The 12,761-nt window shown below is 37.8% G+C and overlaps 1 long non-coding RNA gene across 1 annotated transcript; it reads left to right on the top strand.

The window, feature by feature from the left end:
* The first annotated feature begins 11,584 nt into the window (after positions 1-11,584).
* On the top strand, positions 11,585-12,496 carry LOC113340565. Its single transcript, XR_003355555.1, has 3 exons — positions 11,585-11,614; positions 11,720-11,829; positions 11,940-12,496. It is a non-coding gene; the product is annotated as an uncharacterized LOC113340565 (long non-coding RNA).
* The last annotated feature ends 265 nt before the right edge of the window (positions 12,497-12,761 follow it).

Genomic DNA, 12,761 nt, shown 5'->3' with positions numbered 1-12,761 from the left:
TTCTCTACTAATTATGCCAAGAGTCGTCATAGTGTGTAGGTGTAGATAGTGCGTCATCATTTTCAGCTTTATTTATTAATCGATGTTTATCGTAAATGGAATGGAATGGGACTTACTTAAACATGATTTACATCATGTGCCTGTTTTGGGGAGGAGATGACAAAATGAAGATTATAGAAAACTTCGGCACTTTGAATTGTTATGAGAAACTCACACGTGCTTTGGATGATTGCGTCTTCAATTAATTTTTTTGGAAATTTCATATTCCCAACAAGGTTAATTTTATTTGTGGGCTACTTTCCATTATTTTCTACCAACTAGGGATATTTTGCGTCATCGGGGTGTTGATACAGAAAGTGAACAGTGCGTCCTATGCAATGATGTCAGGAAATCTGCGAATCATATGTTTCTTCATTGCACGTATTCTTTTGAGATTTGGAAGTACTTCATTGCAGCCTTCTGAATGGCTTGGCCTACACCAAGTACGGTACTACAATTATTTGAAGCATGGACCACCAACGTGTCGCGTGGTAAAGGAAGACATGTCTGGTAAATCTTGCATTATGCAATTTGTTGGGTTCTGTGGAAGGAAAGAAATGGAAGGGTTTTTGGAGGTCGACATAAGTGTGTGCAAGAAAATATTGATTTGGTTAAGCAATTAGTAGTATTATGGTCAAAAGATAACGACACTTTCAAGTACGTAGATCCAAGTCTAATTTGGGGTAATTTGGATACTCTAATATGTACTCCCTCTGTTCCTAAATAATAAGTTGGTTTCTATAAATAGATGTTTCAAAAAAATAGGTTGGTTTCTTAATTGGGAAAGTCAAATGTTACTTTAGTTTTCTGTGATCATTTTTTTCTTAACTTCTTTTGATGACAAGTGTCATGTGGACCATTTCACTTTTTTACGTTTGCTGACAAGTGTCATGGGACCATTGACTAAGTGTCATGAGGACCAATGACTAGTTCTCTTAATTTCCTTAATTTTTTCTAAAAAAAAACCAGCTTATTAATTAGGAACGGGAGTATGTAATTTGATTTGACCTTGGATTGTTCCTTGATTTTCTTTTTCTTTTCGATATAACCTTCTTTTTCAAAAAAATCGATGTTTATCGTATTAATTTACTATGAAAATAATTATCTTTATTATTCGAAACTTTTCCAACATCAATTTCACCATTATAATCGCTCATTTCTCAAAATCCTAGTTTCACTTTTCTCTCCTCCAAAACCTGTTCTTGTTCTCTACTCATAAACTCAAAATAATTTTAATCCCAACTATAATCGTTATATTCAACTAACCTAACCTAATCAAATTAGTTAACTGATCATATAAATCGGACTAATTAAACAGGGGCAGTTTAGTGAATTATGAAATATTTGGCTAAGGGGATTTAGATATTACTTTTGAATGACCCTATTTCGTTTTATCCTACAATTAAGCAATTAAGAGAGGTATATAAAGACAACAAAAAAGAGTTTCCATCTTCACAATTACTTCTTCTCTCTCAAATTCAGAATCATATATCGGCCGTCTCTTGATGGGGGAAGAAAGTGCAGCAGTATCAAAGAGTGAACGTCAAATCTTTCCATCACCAAAAGCAGCAGCACCATGGCTTGTGATCCCCCATGGAAAATCAGGTACCCCCAGAAAACAAGCTTTTTATAACATACGTGAACCTAACAACAGCACATGCAGAAAATCTATACCTGAATTAATTGCAAAACGTTATTTTCATAAACCTTGTCATCAAGGATGGCTAATTATCATATGTAATGAAGACGAGTATGATTACTCTTCTGATCATCATAAGTTTGGTGATTGCTTTCTTTGGGACCCGGCGGCAAGGTTAGAGACGATACGTCTGCCTAGTTTATTAAAATGGTATGACGATTCCAATGGATATTATTTGTTGATTGCGTCTTGTCCACACCTCCTGGTGGTGCTAATGATAGTGACGATGATTCATTGGTTTTCTTCGTGTTCTCCGATTCTAATCAAGGAAAGTGTACTCTTGTGTTTTTATATTGTCACCCCGGGGACAAAAAATGGAAAAAACTCGAGTGGTTTTCAGATATCATACTCGCACAGCATATGGTATCGCTTGCTTGTTTAAAAGGTAAGTTTTATGTTATGTGTAAGCATGAGGACAACATAGAGGTTGAGAGACAGAAACGTAGTGATGGCGGTATAAAACTTCGTATCAGGGTGATCAAGGTAAGAGACAAGTGGTCATATCCATTTGTAGGAGGATTGGATACTTGTTCTCTGATGTATGATTTTGTGGCGACTGCTGACGAACTTTACTGCTTTACAATTGTTTACACTGGGAGAGGATTTGGAAATGTAATTATCCAAATAGTTGTGATGAGGTTGGATTTTTCCGAAATGGCGTGGAAGAGGGTGTATAGCATAGGTGATCGTGTTCTATTTCTTGGCAGCCGTGGCACTAAAGCTTGTTGCTCTGCAGCCGAGACGGGGCTTTCCAGGAGTTCTGTGTATTTCACATTTCCTGGCGATCAGAATTTGTATAAATTTGACATAGAAAGTACTGGTAATTCGGTTATTATCCCGTGTTCACATCTGCTAAACCCATGGAAGGTCTCAGATTTTTTCATGATGCCTAATGAGAGAAAAACAAAAACTAGAAGTAAAAGAAAAAGAGAGGAAAGTATGGAAGGTAAAGATGAATGCAAAAAGATATTGGCAGAAGCAGTGGGATATAAAACAGATTCAAGAGATTTTGAGAAAGCATGTGCATGGAGTATTCTTAACGGGGACATGGTGGAGTCTATAGTAAGCTCTCTTCCTCGATTGGATTATATCCATCTTCGTTCAGTCTCTAAAGCACATCGAGCATTACTTCCGACGGTAAAGCTTACATCCTGTTCTACCACAACAGGTACATACTTATCTCCATGGTTGATGTTTAGCAGAGATCACAACTTCAGCACTTTCAATTTTATAAACCCAATGCACAATAATGAGAGCTACCTCATAAATCTCTCTGATCTCGAGCGAGCTGTAGTCCGTTTTCAAAAGGGAGGTTGGTTACTGGTGTCTAAGGAAAATAACGAGTTTTGTTTATTCTTCTCCAATCCCCTTACAAGACAGACTATCAAACTTCCAGAGTTGCCAGTTATTTTCACCTTCTCCAGTGTCTCATTCTCCTCCTTACCTACATCATCAGACTGTGTAGTTTTCGCCATTGAACAAAAGGGTTACTACCAAATCAGTCTCTACTTCATCAGAAAGGGGGAAGCCATCTGGAGTTCTTGTCGTTTTGATGATATTTGTAACGTGACATACACCCCGTCACACAACACTCCAGTTTTCTACAATGGGGTTTTGTATTGTGTAGATTACAATGGAACGTTAGGTGTATTTAACATAGGGGATAATAATAGTTGGAAAGTTCTTAAGAAACCCCACGAACCATTTGATGCAATTTATCCAAGTTTCTTGGTGGAGTGCGATGGAAAGCTTTTATTAGTAAAATTGGGACATCTTGGAACGTTGGTTGGGATTTTCAAATTAGATTTCTCTCGCATGGATTGGGTTAAAGTTAAGAATCTGGGAAAGCATATGTTGTTCGTCAGCTACACCTCATGTTTCTCAGCAATTGCGCCAAATAGTCGCATGGGGAACAAAGTCTATTTCCCGAGATTATGCATGAACGGGGAAGGTGTTTTATTCTACTGTCTTGCAACAGGTAGTTATCGGTCTTTTGGAAGTCAAAATTCTGCCTCAGATTTTACTGATACAGAGGGATGGTACTCAAACTGCATTTGGATTGAACCAAACTGGTCCAAGTACACTGGTCAGGAGCTTGACTGGGTTAAGCCTTCTTCCTAGAAACAATTTACTAATTTTCTTGTTGCTGGATTGCCAGCTTTTTGGTTCGGTTGCTGGTGTTATTGCTTAAACTTTATGGCCTGTTTTGTCTGGTGAACTCAAGAGCTTTACTTAGTATTTTTATTCTTAATATATACAAGACTTTTGATTTTGAAATACAAACCTTGATGATAGTATCATGATTTTATAGGTGTATTACCCGATTCAATCTCTTTCATGCTGGTCTTTAAAGTTGTTCAAACTCGGCCCTTGCAAGGAAATTTTATGGGTTGACACTATGTTTGTTTACTCCTGACTCATCTGAGTCGTCTGGATCTGAGTGAAATCACTTGACTCATCTGGATCTGACTCAATATGTTTGTTTTGAGTCATATCTGACTCATCTGACTCAAAAAACGTGAGTCAGTGGTTTGGTCCCGTAAGTCAGGGGTATTTTATTTTCTGACTCAAATGGGTCCGAGTCAGGGGTTATGTCTGAGTCATAGGTCGAGTAGATCTGATTCAAAATGCAAAACAAACGGTCTGACTGCTGACTCGGCCCGAGTCAGAGGTTGACTCAGATCCCGACGCCGAGTAGCTGCAAACAAACAAGATGTGAGTGATACAAATCACATATTGTTTCTGTCCCTCGGGATAGGTTTTGGAATAAGGGAAGAACCATTTGCTTCCCACATTAAACATCCAAAACGACAATTCAACTGTATCTGACAATCATACTAAAACTCCACCCGGATATTCTTCGTTAGGGTTTTGAGAATTCTTCTAGTTCTACTTATATTCAGATCCCTAAAGACAGATGTGGTGTTCACCTTGAGCACACAAAAGTAACTAAGCGTAATACGACGAACCATTCAAAGTTTTAACATTATTATTTTTCCTTTATCAGAAAAAGAACTATTATTATTTTCCCAGTTTACTTCGACCTTTTAAAATTTAATTAGCATTGAGAAGAATCAAATAATTAAATTATTTACTATGGTATCAAATTATTTATGAAAAATATGGGATTAAATCTTCTCATTGGATTCCTGGTAAATTAAGGTACTTCCAAGTTCTTCTTATAAAGTTTCTTGTTGGAAGGCATTTGCAGAAACGAGAGAGTTGATCAATAATGAATACTATCTCCGTCCCTAATTTGATGACCTAGTTAAAATTTACTAGTAAATTCAGAAATGATTTATCTCTCAAACTATACAACGTATTTTCGTAAATTTTATATTATCGGAAAGCATTTTAAAACACTTATCTAATGAATATAAATATAGCTATCAAATTTTACATATTTCTTATGATAATACTAATCTATCACTCCACTTATTTATGGTATAGGTCATCTAATTAGGAACGGAGGGAATACAATATTACATGACACTCTGGAACTTTAATCTCTTTCTGGCTTGATAAATGGGTTGTTCATGAAGCTCTTTCTATTTCTTTTCCTGACATTTGTAAACTAGATATAGTTGAGCATATTGCTTTGGATGGCAGTCAGAGTTATAACTTCTAAAAAAGATTATCAGATTCCGAAGCTAACCAGTTTGTGTGTTTGCTGCAAGTCACGGGAGACTCTCCATCTTCTCTTGGTGGCCTTTCCGACATAAGAAGATGGTCGTTTACCTCAGATGGTGTCTTTACATTCAAGACTTTATATGCTAAGCTCAATGCTAATATGGGAGTTGATAATTTTCCTCATTCTTTTCTATGGAAGAACAATATCCCTCCACTACAGATGTTGTAGCTAGAAAAGGAATTATTTTTAATGATTCCTGCATTCTTTGTGGAGATGCAAAGGAAATAGCAAATCATATCTTATTATACTGTAGTTCCTAATAGGATTTGGTCGATGCTCACCCCCAGCCCCTAACTGGGCTCGGATATTTCCAATAAATTTATATGATCTTGCTCATTGTTGGGATCCCAATTTTTTATCTACTACTGGTAAGAAATACTGATCTCTTATTCTAGCTGTTGTAGTTCTTAGGGGAGAAACAAATGCACGTACTTCCAAAGAAAAACACAGTTCCACGACAGACTCCGACTTAGATACTGAAGCCAAGTCTTTTGTTATTGCTTGGGCCTCTGCATTTAGTAATTTTAGTCTCAAAGCTCATTTGGACTTCTCTTGTACTATCCACAATTGGGACAACTTATTTTTGTTCTCTCTTTTTTCTGTTTCAGCTACTTCTCTGGTTGTTTTCTTTGTACATTCTACGACAGATATTCACTTAATTTTCATGGTCCATTTGTTAATTTCTTGTACTCATTTTTCATGAAAAATTCTTCATAAATGAGTCGCAATGACAGTCTATGTTTCGCACCTCATGCCTTGAACCAACGGTTTATTATTTACTTAGGAGTGTTCGGAAACCATCTATAACATAAAAATAGTGTCATGGCACAAGCCAGATGTGGTAACACTATCTACATTTCGGCCACCAGCACTTTTTGCCAAACCTTCCTAGCCATGCAGTGAAGCCGGCTAGAACCCGGCAACTACTCCACCTATAAAATGACCCGATACTAACCAATCACAGTTGCACATGAAATCTTAAAAAACCCTAACTCCCATGAGAAGGGGCAATAATGTCAAGCATTCCTCAAGAGATCTTCGAAAAGGATTTTATTAAGGTTACCGGTGAAATCCCTCTTACGTTTCAGATCCATATGTAAAATTAGTGTAGGTTAATCCGTAGTCCTGAATTTGGCAAGGATCATCTTATTGTTTCCAAGAAAAACCCTAAACTCATGATCAGGGATATCCGAAGCCAATTATATGAAGATATGTTTTATTCCGCAGATTATGATTCAATATTATCAGCGTCAGCATCACCATTGTCGGCGTCCGCAACAACGTGCAAGTGTGACAGAGCGGTTCTAATAGACGATCCAGCGTAAGAACTAAAAGGAGTTACTCTCATGAAAATTTTGGGATCTTGCAATGGCTTGCTTTGCTTAGATACCATTAGCGAAGATCTAATAATTCTTTGGAACCCAGCGACTAGAGAATATAAGAAATTTATACCACCATTTGTCAATCTTTGGTTGCCTCCCTAGGGGTTTGGTTACGATAGCAAAATGATGTTGGGGGAGACTTGCAAAATCCGAACCGTTATGTGCAATACGAAAACCACACAAGCAATGAAACACAATGCGGACATAATACAACTATGACGATATAAGAAGCAATCACACAACACCGGCAATTACGTGGAAAAATCCCTCCAAGGTGAAGGGTAAAAAACCACGGGCAAATCTTCCACTATAATCAATAATGGGTTACACACAATTCTCCCGATTTGGGGATAACAACAACTTCAAGGTGCATATAGCACTTGGATAATCAATTTGCCTAATTACACTCACCACAAGGGTGGATCAACAATTCATTCACCTAAATAGGTAAGATTCACTATCAATTGAGAATAGCAAGAGTAAAAGATACTTACTACTAGGATTTGAACAAACCCTAGATTTTTCCCCTTTTGAAGAGATGTGGAAATTGATCAATCAATCTTCACCACACTAACCAATAGATCCTTAGCTAAGAACCCTTTCTTCTTCTTCAAAGATTAACTCAAATCATCACCAAAGATCAACTCTAATGGTGGTTTCTCCTTTCTCCCACTCTCACTTCTCTCTCTCTACCTCCTTTCTCACGATTTGAGAAGATAACCCGTAAGACTAAAAACGTCTCATGTTGCCTTTTAACCTAACTTGGACATTTTTAAGCTCATCCCTTAAAAGGTTAAGGGCATACCTCATGTTGTTGGGCCATAAGGCAGTGAAACCCAACAATCTCCCCCTCACGACTTATGGAGAGGTACCCGTCACCACCAAGCCTGCCCTGCTGCAGAAATGCACATGCTTGTACTTCGGTAACGACTTTGTCATCATATCAGAACCATTTTTAGTCTTGATTCTATATACCCACTTGTTCTTCAGAATTTTCTGGTTCTTTGGCTTGTCAACCAAATCAGAAATGTCGTTCTCATTCAAAGAGCCCACCTCTTCTTTCATGAATTTCAACCACTTCTGACTTTCAGGAACACTAAGACCTTCTTCATAAGACTCTGGTTCACCTTCATATGTGAGCATCACATACTCATGTGGTGTATACTTCGTTGAAGGTAATCTGGTCGTGCTGGATCTTCTCAACTCAGCTTCTGGTTGTTGTTGTTGCACTTCTTGCTCAACATCATCTACTGGAACATCTTCATGAGTTTCATCTTCATGATTGTGTTCTTGTTCTTCATGACCATTACCATCAACATCATCATCACGTTGTTCAAGAGAAGGAACAACTAGATTTGGATCCAAGAACATGTCTTCTTGAAACTTTGGTTTTTCGATCTTCTCAAAGTCTTCAATAGTTTGGTCTTCAAGGAATATTGCATCCCTACTTATGATAACCTTCCTGTCAACTAGATCTAGGCCTGTCAATGGAAGAATATCCGCCGGATATTTAGAAATCCGATATCCGACATGTTAAGCACTACCGGATATTCGATATCCGATAATATCCTATAGGATATCAAAATCAGATATCGATTCCGATAGGCTAAGCTGTCGGATATCCGATAAATATCCGGTTATAACAAAAAAGTTTAAAAACCCTTGTAAAAAAAATTCATAATTGACACTTATGGGATATTTATCCGATAATATCCGATACTAGACTCGAAATTAGGATAAATTACAAATAAGTTCCTATACTATCGGATATCGGATATTAACATTTCGGATGGGGTCTAATCCGTTTCCGATATGTTAAGGAATAAATATCCGATAAAATATCCGATCCGATATCCGATAAAACGGATAAAATCCTATAGGATCTCGAATACTCGGAAACGGATACCGGATATCGGACAAATATTGACAGGCCTAACTAGATCCCAAAATCTATAACCAAACTTCTTTGTTCCAAAGCCTAGGAACACACATTGTTTCGCTTTGTCATCAAGATTTGACCTCTGATCTTTTGGGATATGAACAGATGCCCTACAACCAAACACTCTCAAGTGATCATACGTAGGATTTTTGTCTCTCCAAACCTTCTCTGCTACTTCTCCATCTAGCGGTCATGAAGGTTATCGATTGATCAAGTACACGGCAGTATTCATTGCTTCACCCCCAGAAATGCTTCTTCAACTTGGAATGAGATAACATGCACCTAATTCTCTCAATAATAGTGTGATTCATCCGCTCTGCAACACCATTATGTTGTGGAGTCTTCGGTACTGATTGTTCATGACGTATACCCATGATCTTGCAATACTCTTCAAGTGGCCCAATGTACTCTCCCCCGTTGTCAGAACGAAGGCACTTCAAGGTTCTACATGTTTTTCTTTCCACCATGCTGTGGAACATCTTGAACACAGGAACAACATCATCTTTGGTCTTGATTGCATATGACCAAACCTTCCTTGAAGCATCATCTATGAAAGTAACGAAGTAAAAGGCACCACCGAGTGTTTTTGCCCTTAAAGGTCCACATACGTCCGAATGAACAAGATCAATAATACCAGAATTACGCTTGGGTAAAGTTTTATGAAAAGAAACTCTAGTTTTTTTACCAACTAAACAATGAGTGCACTTACCCAATTGCGTACCTTTCGCCTTTGGAAAAAATTGTCTTTTGGTGAGGATTTGAATTCCCTTCTCACTAAGATGACCAAGTCTTTTATGCCACAGCTAGGAGGTTGAATCTTTCTCAGCAACATTCAACTCACCTTTTAACACCTTCACTTGTGTCTTATACAATGTGTCACATTTCTTGCCTCTTGCAATAACCATGGAGCCCTTGGTTAGCTTCCATTTTCCATCACCTAAGTGATTGTTGTACCCTTCATCATCTAACACTCCTGGTGATATTAGATTCAAACGAAGATCTGGTACATGTCGCACATTTCTGAGAACCAACGTGCAGCTAACACTGGTCTCGATCTTCACATCACCCATTCCTACAATCTTCGAAACACCACTGTTTCCCATTCTGACTGAACCAAAATCACCAGACTTGTAGGAGATAAACACATCTTCTCGAGGAGTAGCATGATAGGATGCACCTGAATCCACTATCCACTCTGAACCGGAAACTGCAGAACTCACACATACATCATTACAATCAGAGAATGAAGTAATATCACTACTTGTTACCCCAAATGTAACATCATTGACTTGTCTATCATTTACATTCACTTCCCTTGGTTCTCGCATCGGCTTCCTGCATTCATTTAAATAATGATCATTCTTACAACAATCCACGTCTTCACTAGACTTTGATTTACTTCTCGACTTGCCACGGTCAAGAGTTTTGCCACAAGCAGATTTCTGATCATATAACTCCTCTATCTTCGACCACAAAGAATATGCTAGTTTCTCACTAGCCACATGACGAAGAATATAATCATCAACCCATTGTAGAACGAAACTAACAACTTTACGATTAGCAACACTCCACAATTTATCTTCTATCATCTTAGGATTTACTCCCTTGCTCTCTATTGGACCATAGAGATCTTCACAATATAACCATTTCTCGATCTTAACCTTCCATATCACATAATTCTCACCGGTCAAGATGATCATTCTACTACTAGTGCTAGCTTTCGTCATTGCACAGGATTAGCTCAACCCAATGCTCTGATACCACTTGTTGGGGGAGACTTGCAAAATCCGAGCCGCTATGTAAAATACGAAAACCACACAAGCAATGAAACACAGTGCGGACATAAAACAACTATGATGATATAAGAAACAATCACACAACACCGGCAATTACGTGGAAAAACCCCTCCAAGGTGAAGGGTAAAAAACCACGGGCAAATCTTCCACTATAATCAATAATGGGTTATACACAATTCTCCCGATTTGGGGATAATAACAACTTCAAGGTGCATATAGCACTTGGATAATCAATTTTCCTAATTACACTGACCACAAGGGTGGATCAACAATTCATTCACCTAAATAGGTAAGATTCACTATCAATTGAGAATAGCAAGAGTAAGAGATACTTACTACTAGGATTTGAACAAACCCTAGATTTTTCACCTTTTGAAGAGATGTGGAAATTGATCAATCAATCTTCACCACACTAACCAATAGATCCTTCGCTGAGAACCCTTTCTTTTTCTTCAAAGATTAACTCAAATCATCACCAAAGATCAACTCTAATGGTGGTTTTTCCTTTCTCCCACTCTCACTTTCTCTCTCCACCTCCTTTCTCACGATTCGAGAAGATAACCCGTGAGACTAAAAACGTCTCATGTTGACTTTTAACCTAACTTGGACAAATTTTTAATCTCATCCCTTAAAAGGTTAAGGGGATACCTCATGTTGTTGGGCCATAAGGCAGTGAAACCCAACAAATGAGTGATTACAAGTTGGTATATATAGCAGAGAATGAAGTTTATGCATACACGTTAAAATCAGGTTTATGGAGAAAAGTTGTCAACAGACTCAACACCATACTTCGTGTGTATGTTGGGGAACCAGTAGGTTTGTGTTAAGCATACTACGGCTAGTCATGCTCAGCTGAGATTGTCAAAGGCAGTTGCAAAACTGCACTAGTCTTTAGCCAATCTGTTCGGTCGTTTAAGTTAGCTATTTACTAGTTCCAGTAAGTTAGGCTGTTGAATAAGTTTCTACAAATCTGTAACTGACTATGTAATCTCTTGCTATAAATAAGAATCAAATCTCCAGTGCTACGAGCACGCAAATAGCTAGTTCAAGGCCAGTCATTAATCCAAGGTAAAACTCAAACTCAGTAGATCCACATATATACGTAGCTTTTTTTTTACACTTTATAGTGTTGTTTATTTACTGATGAATTTGTTTTTGATTTGATTCTAACAGAAGGAATATTGTATGCAAAGAAGGATGTTAACTGACGCAAAGAAGGAATTTGAAGTACAAAAACGCTGGAATAGCCCAGCTGGTTAGATCGTGTGGCTGTTAACCACAAGGTCACAGGTTCAATCCCTGTTTCTAGCGTCCTTTTTTTTGTGATTACGCAGCTTTGAACCTTTTTCTTTTATGAAGAATTTATTGTTGATTGATTCAGTTCTTGAATCAGAAGGAACGAACCTCCATCTAGCATTTCCTGCAATTTCCATGGCTGCCACACCTGATCATTTGTTAACACCCAAGAGAGTCTGTGCACATCAAGATAATGATTCTGTTGATTCACCACCAAAAAAGTTACTCAAGCTGCAGACAGCACCCACTAAGAATTCCACCGACAGCTGATCTAAGATTAACACTAGTAATGTTATCCGCCGACAGCAAATTATGTTACAAAAATCTCATTCTCTGCAACCTCTCCTTATATTACTGTTGGTTTGTGGAACTTGTCCACTGCACTCTAAAATATACAGCCTAGTCAATTTATGGTTCGTGATTTATCAAAACAGTTGAAAGAATGAGCCAAGTTGGCCATAGACGGACACAGTCACACAGGTAGTATTAGAAGTAATTATTGTTCTTCACAGTCACACAGGTAGTATTAGTAGTAGTTATTGTTCTTCAAATTTCACATTTGACGTTTATTCTGACGATTGTTTGAATCCAGTGTTCAGATAAAAGAAACCATGTTTGTAAAGTAATGTTGCTAAGATATGAACATTCTGAAAACCTTAGAGATAAAGGCCATGCTGATAAATTATAATTTCCATCCAAAGCACTAGAACAGACGATACAAGGAAACTAACCTGATCAGGAAGAATCTGCACCGTTTTTGCCATTGCTGCACTAGCTCCAATGGCAACCAGAGCTGTAGCCACACCTACTAAACCTGATTCTAAGAACAAAACACATGCATACGAAGGACTACCAAGAATACAGATTGAACAATTATGTTCAACGGAACTTGAATGATGGTGGTGACAGTCAGGAATAA

This window comes from Papaver somniferum, unplaced genomic scaffold (assembly GCF_003573695.1).
Source record: "Papaver somniferum cultivar HN1 unplaced genomic scaffold, ASM357369v1 unplaced-scaffold_22, whole genome shotgun sequence".
In the NCBI taxonomy this organism is placed as follows: domain Eukaryota; kingdom Viridiplantae; phylum Streptophyta; class Magnoliopsida; order Ranunculales; family Papaveraceae; genus Papaver; species Papaver somniferum.
The sequence above is the reverse complement of the archived record's forward strand: the minus strand, read 5'-3'. Positions and strand labels throughout refer to the sequence as shown.